The following is a 9,441-nucleotide window of genomic DNA, read 5'->3' as shown; positions in this document are numbered from 1 at the left end:
AGAGAGCTGAGAGAGAGAGAGAGAGAGAGAGAGAGAGAGAGAGAGAAGAGAGAGAGAGAGAGGAGAGAGAGGAGAGAGAGAGATGAGAGAGAGAGAGAGAGAGAGAGAGAGAGAGAGAGAGAGAGAGAGAGAGAGAGAGAGAGAGAGAGAGAGATTGTGCTGCTTGACTGTGTGAAGGTTGGAAAGCCAAGAAAAAGCGACTGCAAAAGACATCAAACTCTATGGTTAGAACTACTTTTGTCACCTGCACAATTTGAGCAAAATTGATCCGTTAATCAGATCTCATTCGCTTTTCAGAAGGAGGGGCTTCATAGAGACCGGAACTAAACAGAGGTGCGTTTCCCAAAAGCATGGTTAGCCAACTATGGTCGCAAGTTCTGTTGTTATCAGCATAGTTCAACGAGTCTGTGTTTCCCGAAACCATAGTTCCAACGAACATTCGCAAACAAAAATCGCAAAGTTGTGTGGTTGGAACGACAGCTCTCGAACTGTGGTTAATAGCATAGTTTCTTGTTCCCATAACATGTGCTCTAGTACGTAAGAACAAGCCTATGATTAAATTTGGAAATAAAGCAAGAAATATTCCTCAGATGCCAAGTCCGTAATTTATAGCAAAACATCTAGATTTAAATCGATCTTAAACAGATCCAAAAGAAGTTATTACTCCACCACATGCATGATATCATTAACTAATGTGGTTGAACGACCAATTTGAGACAATATGGTTTCGGAAAAAAGCCGTTACTAGCTAGATTCATCGTACTATGGTAGTTAAACAGCGAATTACATTGTTGTACGGGAAAGGCACCCCAGAGCGTTACAAACACGCCTGGGAAGAGAGGTGCTGCAATAATGTAAAATATGTGAAAAATTCATTCAAGCACGATAATCTATTCTAGTAGACCTTAAAAAAAATCAAGACTTTGAAAAAGGGCATAATAAAAACTCTTATCCCATTGGCATCTGTATCTCCAGATTATTTTTTTTCTGTAATTCTCCTCTGTACTATGGCCAAAGACTCTAAATATCCTCTGTAAATCTCTTAGATTACATCACAACTGAGATTATCAGTCAGCCACCAGTCATGGTGCCACCAGCCAGCATGATGGAAAGACAGGAAGTGGAAGCTGTGGAAAGCGAGACCCTTAGACTGAGGGTGGAATTGCTCAAGAGGGGAGGAAGGATACAGACATGATACTCTTTTTCTTTCATCCCCTTTCTCCAACCTTCTTTCACTCTCAATCTGGTGAAAGTAGGCTTTTTGGCCGGGCCTGGGCTGCCCTGATCCCTGAGGTTGGATAGCAGATGGAGATAAGAATGGAAAGACTGGAGTTCTTTCACACTTTTCACTAGTCGCTAATCCGCTCCAGCACAGCCAAACCATACAGTCCAGTATAAGCTTACCTGCTATGACCAGCCCAAAAGCAGCCAATGAATATTAGCATGTTTGTTTTATTGTGTGTGGGTAAAAGATCCTGAATTTCAAGGGAAACACTTTGGGTCTGTCCATGTGACGGTGGTTGAGGTTTTGGCCATTGCACTACGTTTGACCTCCAGGAAAATATGCACTATATCAATACTGATGTATTAACAAGCTCCTATTTGAACGTTGGATAACAGCCCATCACTATGTCCCTCTGCACATTTTGGCCCAAAGGGTGTGCCAACATTTTAAATGGACAAAGGACGATTATTATGTCTGAACTGAGGAAAATTACAAGCTAACACCAGTTCCAACTCCATAAACACGATTAGATCTAAAAAATGGCATTACTTCATCGCACAACACTTTCACACATGTGCTGTCAATACACAGTTCTGACACTGCGCATAAAGTCATCTGTGTGATATGAAAGCCTTTCTTAAAAGCATTACCTCTACAACCAGCTAATAGGCTACTGTGCAGTCTTACCTGCATATCTGCTACCACTCTTTAGTTTCTGCCACACTAGCCACCAAACATCTCTCTCTCTCCATTTATTACCTTAATTTAATGAGGGCTTTCCCTTCGTAACCTTTCCAGACTGATTTATTGCTTGCAATGCTGAGATCAGAGAACCGGGCGCTATAGGGCACTCTAGGACACCCTGCTGCCCCTTCCTGAGTCCAAGCACTAGGCCGATGTAGGATATGTGACTGCAAACGTGGTGTAACTCACAGCTGGGCCCAACATGGTGAGAGGTGTGAACACTCGCCTCTTAATGAGGCAAGAGAACAAGCGGTTTAGAACAGAGGTCAGAGGTGGTGGGAGTGGGGCCAGAGAGGCTGGCTCTAATACAGGGGAAGTGAATTAATGGAAAAAAGGAGATTAGGACTATGTGCCGTAACTCTTGAGAGAGACACATTGTAGGTGTGGAACCGGACTTTTGATGATAATGTGGGCCAAAAACGGCAAAGCAATTTATTTTTCATTTCTAGCAGCTGGAACGCAAGAGAGCTACAGTCTTAAAAATAAATGTTTCAGAAATAGGTTTAAAGCCCTAGGCTATAAGAGAATCATTTCAAGTTCCTATGTAGCTATATAAGAACCTTTTCAAGTTCTTTAGTTAACATCTATATATTGATGCTTCAAAACCCAATTTATCTTACAGAAGAAACTATTTAGGCTTTTTTAGTTTTGTCAGCCACACAAAATCTAGTCCAATTTAGAGCACATTTTTGTGAAGATCCACCAGCTCAGGAATGTGCATGTGTGACTGACATGAGAAGTGACTAATGAAGACTATATGAAGATTCTGGTCAGATTTTGGGGCTGCATAGACTGGGTAAACCCAGCCTGATCTGCCAGCGATTTGATTTCGCCCTACAGCTCAGGCTGGAAACCTGTACATTTTTCTATCCTGCTTCTGTTACGTTATCCACCTGGTGTGCTATTGGCTCTCGTACGACCGTCAATCCAATTCCTTTTAACCTCTCAACGATGCTCAGTGTCTTCTGTAGTTTAGCAAACAAATCGCTCGAGTGGGTGTAAATACCACTCACTTTCATGTTTTTTTTGCACAACCTGAAAAAATAGCTCGATACCATTGCTGCTTGTGCAAACCGCTGACCAATGCTACAAACCAACACGTTTCCTGCCTGGAGTTTTCATGTCACTCTGCAAAGTACAGTACGTCACCCGGATCGTTGGTCTGATTGGTTGAAGGACTATCCAATTGCGTACAGAGTCATTTGAACTATGACCGTTGATCACGCCTCTTGTGCAATAGAATACAGAGCAGACTCCCCAGACTAATGTTCAATCTTAAAAGATTGAGATTGGTCTGGTGATAGCCATTGAGAGCAATGGGAATACATATTCTTTGGTACCTTCTTAATCTCCAATAAATCATCTCAAAAACCTAATGCAATGAAAAATGTTTTTTAACTTTATTTTTAAGAGACCATGTATCTACAGAAGTTGACCAGAGAAAATAATTAGACATCTCTGAAAATAAAAGTCTGTCTAAAGCCCTGGTAAAGCTGTGCTAAAGATGTTCCTCATCAGTTTCCTAAAGGTTAAGTGTGTGATCAGGTTAATTTCTGCTTATTTATTGGCACTCTAAGCTGGTTTAATTGCCAGAGGATGGGGCATGTGAATGCAGTGTTGTTTTTATGGTAGAGGGCTTGGATTTGTGGCTGTACAATGATCAGCAGGGTTGCCAAGGAGAACTTGTTTGGACAGTCACACCCCCCAAAACCAAAACTACACCACTGCAATAAATTTTACTCTTGAGGAACGTCTGGACGCCACTGGGGCTAAGGCAGTCAAATCATGATACTCATAATCAGACCTAAAAGCAAACTGAGGTTGAAACTTGTGCTGTTTCTGTAATCAGCAATGACTTGACACATAAAAAAAATGAAAGGGGAAAACAGGGATGAGACAGGACTATGTCAAAGGGGCCATGATTCCCTGATTTGTGGGTATCTGTTACCCTTTTCACCCAGAATGCTTAGCCTCTTGCCCTGGATCATCTCAATAACTCCCTTCCTCTGACGGCTCCCAGCAGCATCATCAATCTGTCCTGCACCGGGGTAAGAGACTGTCCTGTCTCCTGCCTTACCTCGTCTCTATTTCACCCGATTTGTGCCGGGGGTCAAATTTCCAATGTGAAAGTTAAACCAACAACCTTGAAACTGCAAAACAGCAATAAAATCTGATGCCTTAACAAAATATCTTGAAGAAAAAGATTCATCTACCAAGTCATTTTCAAAACAATAAACATGGTTTGTGCTGACCACAGTATGTTTTGTTCAGTGAATTATAGGCTAAAACCACCACAATTCGATTTGTTTTACAAATTCCGTACTATGTATGGTTTCCACTTCTCCAATATAAAATCCTGTAGTTGAGAGCAAGAATACTGGCAGAGGATGACATTATGAGTGTATTAGCTACATTCTAACGACTTGCCCGTTTGCTAATTTTATTGGAAATGTAGCTATGGTATTAACTTGAGACCCTTATAAGACACAATTAGGCTTTGCCAATAAGCTGAAAGACCATTTTTGGTTGTTGTTTCTCTGAGTATACAACCGGTTGCCGAACAAAGTTGTGTTTAACCGGTTACCTGACCTGACTCTGTAGTAGTTTTAAAGAGACGTCAGGACAGCACTGTTTTCGAGAGGAGCAGGGTTACAGCAATAATCACGCTGTGTGGGCTATGAAATACTGTGAATGAAAGCAAAGGCACAAGAGAGAGATAACGAGACTGAGGTACTGAAGGCCGTGAAATACATGCCTCAGTGGAAAGCGCTCTTTATTTACTTTTAACAGGCCTGTAAACTTACTTTCAATGCCCCAACCAGGACACCATAAGCCTGGGCTACTCAAGCCTGTGTTTCCAGCAGTCGACAAAAGAGTCCGGTCAATGTTTAGTCTGTTCTTGCGCTCTGCCAATGGGCAAGTGATACTATCTCATATGCAGAGATATTATATAAATACAAGGACTATCAGGGGCTTTTTGAGTTGTTTTTCTTGGTGACCTTCTGTCCTGCAAAACTAATTTGAAACAGAAGCTTCTTCAGACAGTTTCATCTCTTTTTTTTTTCTATGGCCGGCTGTCTCTCTATCCACCCCCAGGGAGCTGCAATTTATGCCCTAGGAATAGGCACAGAGAATGGGGCTGAAACAGGCGCAATGGCCTGGAAGGCTGGAACCGATTGTCCACGGGTTGAGAGGGTCTCTCTGGTGGTGAGTGAGGCTGAGAGAAAGAGAGAAAGCATGGATGAGACCATTACAGAGAGACAGTGGGAGAGAGAGTGAATGGAGATTATTATGAAGACATCAGTCCGGGTCTCCGGTTTCACATCTGCCTAAGATTCCTGCCTCACATCCTGTTGAAGGGAATCTTTCATCGCCAACATGTTCTAACCTCTCGCCTTACACTTCCTCACGCTTAAAACCCTGACAAAAAGTACCATGGTAATACCATTTTATAATACTGTGCACCATAATGACAATGTCTTATTATTGCTTAAAATATTTTCATGTTTAAATGCCATGGTATACGAGTATAGTTATCATACAGCACTATGGCATATATCAAGATACCATGGTGCTAACACAATACTTTTTACAGGGAAATGTCTATGCAATAAAACATGCTAAAAACTGAATGTTTTGCAATATGCAGTGGGCTCTAAAAGTCTGAGATCACATTGACAATCTGTTTAAAAAATAAATAAATAAATTATATATATATACATATACATACAGTAGTCAAAATTTGAAGTGGATCAAAACCTTTCATCAAAGTTATACATGAATTTTGAACAATACCCGTTCTTGTCTTAAAACTTTTTTGATCCACTTCAAATGTTGACTACTGTATATTATATTATAATATATATTTCATATATATTATTTAAACCTGGAAGTACACAGGAAATTTTTCGGATATTGAAAAAGTTGGATGTAAAATGAAGTAGAAATGTTTTAGATTCTGCACTAGGTCACTTATCAAATACTGTAAGCACATTTGTGGCATTGATCATGTGGCTTCCTTTGTACAGACAGTCAGATGTTCTTGCTTCAATTGCTGCTGTCATTAAAGCAAAAGAGACAAACCAAATACTAAAACTTTCTGAAATTTAGGTAATATTTGTTCAAACGTTTTCTCAAATGATGTCGCTGTTTTCACTCACACTCTGTGCTGTAACAGTTTTCTATTTGCGCTTGCAATATGCTATGCATGCATTCATGTCTGTATTCTCAGTCTCTGCAACGCCTGCATGTTTGCATATGTTATTGCTTCTCAACCCCATCCAACGTGCCATATCCCTGTCCAACCAAAACTCTGAGCAACAGGCCTGCAGCATAACACTGAGTAAACACGCATGACATTCACTCAGCAGCTGGGAATACTGCTACCAACGGCACAGACCGGAGCAAGAACCATATTTAATGGGCAAAGAAAACATTTGGTCTCACTTGGCAAGCAGGGTGTGCAATGCATGAGAAGATGTCTGTTCATTATGAATATATTTTCATTCTGAGATCCGTAATAAAATAACACGATTTTATAAAAAATGTCTAAGTAAATTTTAATCTGCAGATTATATGCTTTACTTGTTTATATATATATTTATATATTTTAGTTATTCATTTATATTTAATTTAATTTATTCCTGTGATGCAAAGCTGAATTTTCAGCATCATTACTCCAGTCTTCAGTGTCACATGATCCTTCAGAAATCATTCTAATATGCTGATTTGATGCTCAAGAAACATATCTGATTATTATTATCAATGGTGAAAATAGTTGTGGAGCAATTGTTGTGGAAATGGTGATATTTTATTCAGGATTCTTAGAAAGTTCAATGAACAGCATTTATTTGCATTTATTACGTTTATTTGTTAAATTTATTAAAACATATATTAAATAGAAATCTTTTGTAACATTATATAAATGTATTAAATGTCACTTTTGATCAATTTAATACATCCTTGATGAATACAAGTATTAATTTCTCTCTTTTTTAATCTCACCACAAATGTTTGAATGGTACCATTGTTTCCTACGGTGACGCATTGCTGCCACATACATATTATTTTTTTCCGCCAATTATGTCGTAATAACGAGATCTTATGTCGTTTTAACGACATCTTTTCTCGTAATAACGAGATCTTATGTCGTTTTAACGACATCTTTTCTCGTAATAACGAGATCTTATGTCGTTTTAACGACATCTTTTCTCGTAATAACGAGATCTTATGTCGTTAAAACGACATCTTTTTCTCGTAATAACGAGATGTTATGTCGTTAAAACGACATCTTTTTTGCCCTTATAAGGACATGTGTCATGTACAAAATATGCCTTTATCCACATACAATTTAAAGCCTATCGCGCCTTTATCACACATTCAAAAAGCTTAAGCAAATAGTAGCAGCCCCCAATCATGCAAAATTAATCAATGAGGCCCTTTTTAAAAATATATTTTATATAGGCTAAGTTTTTTTTTTATATGATATATTATATAGGCCTAATAAGATTTATTTTTGTTAATAGGATATATCTTCATTACCTAGAGATACAATTAAACAAAAAGTATTCAAAACACATCTAACAGAACATAGCCTGAGTTGTTTATTTTTTACAACATTGTGTTCTTATTTTGTTTAATTAACGAAATGTCAATCTTCGTCTTTATAAGAAGATACAATAAAATACAAAAATCTTCAAGATGAATAACGGATTGTCACCTTATAAACAGTCCTTTTTTAATGGAATAATACACCCTTATAATAAAGAAAACGCTTCAGTTATAAAAAATATGAACGCAATGCATTTAATTATACATTAAGCGTTTTCCTTCGCTTTATTATAAAGAAAATAGGTGGCTCTTAACGTGTCTTTCTATGGGAGGGTGGTATTGCGGTGCACAGCGAATATTCAATGCATTCAATGAAAATATTCAATGGTATTCAGTGCAAAACAAAAATGAAAAATACAATTAGCCAATAAAATAAACAAATTATTGTGGCATTAATTGGCCCATAAACAATATTTATTTTAAAGTCTAAACGAATTTGTTTAAAGAAAAACACCAGCGTTGGGCGTTTATCTGTAGGCTAAGTGTTTAAGTGTTTTTCAAACTGGCGCAATAAAATGCAACAGAATTTGATTAGTTAAACATGAAGAGGATTATCTGTCTGGCATGACCGCTCGCTCTAACGTTAACCTAGATAAATGTTCGCTATTATGAAGCGCATATCCAGTGTTTGTGCGGAGTGTGGAGCGCGCACTATGACATGGATGAAGGCGCCGGTGCCATCACTCGCATTTCCCTATCAACAGTGGAAACAACTTAAAATACTCCATCATTTCTGGTCATACAGAACATAATAATACATCAGTCGCAACTACTTTTATTTGTGTAAACTCACAACAACAAGAAAACGGTGTGCCTTTGTAAAACAAAATAAAACGAACAGGGCACGCTTTCATGATCTCTGTGAATTGGAGCGCGCCTCACAAATGAACTGAAAAACAGTGTATAGACAAGCCTCACAGACATGAGAAATATAACTATAAAGTTAATAAAAAAATGCCCACCAACGAAAAAAAAAATCCAATCGAAAGCAAATACGGTAGCTATCTGATTAAGTAATCCTGTCCGTAATAAAGGCGCATCTAGGCTACATTACAGCGGAGATGTATGGAGATATGTATGCAGGCAGCCTACACTGATTTAGAAAAGACTAGTTAATTAATAAACAATTAAAATGCTTCGTTATTTTTTTCAGATACATTTATTATATCATTAGCCTACTTTTGCTGGTGCTTTTTTTAATGGAAATGTTGTAAAATTTTCTTTTAGATGTGTTTTGACTACTTTTTGTTTAATTATATCTCTAGGTAATGAATGAAGATATGCATAGCCTATTAACAAAAATAAATCTTATATATAATATATTATAAATATAAAAAAAACTTACAGGCCTATTTAAAATATATTTTCAAAAAGAGCCTCATTGATTAATTTTGCATGATTGGGGGCTACTACTATTTGCTTAAGCTTTTTGAACGTGTGATAAAGGCGCGATAGGCTGTCAATTTTATGTGGATAAAGGCATATTTTATACATGACTACACATGTCCTTATAAGGGCAAAAAATGATGTCGTTTTAACGACATAACATCTCGTTATTACGGGAAAAAGATGTCGTTTTAACGACATAAGATCTCGTTATTACGAGAAAAAGATGTCGTTAAAACGACATAAGATCTCGTTATTACGAGAAAAGATGTCGTTAAAACGACATAAGATCTCGTTATTACGACATAATTGAGGGGAAAAAATAATATGTATGTGGCAGCAATGCGTCACCGTAGTTTCCACCCATTTCAACATTAATAATAATAATCAGAAATGTTTCTTTAGCATCAAATCAGCAAAGAATGATTTCTGAAGGATCATGTGACACTGAAGACTGGAGAATGCTGAAAATTCAA

The sequence above is a fragment of the Scardinius erythrophthalmus genome, assembly GCF_964197995.2.
Source record: "Scardinius erythrophthalmus genome assembly, chromosome: 8".
Classification (NCBI taxonomy): domain Eukaryota; kingdom Metazoa; phylum Chordata; class Actinopteri; order Cypriniformes; family Leuciscidae; genus Scardinius; species Scardinius erythrophthalmus.
Note: the sequence above shows the minus strand (reverse complement) of the source record.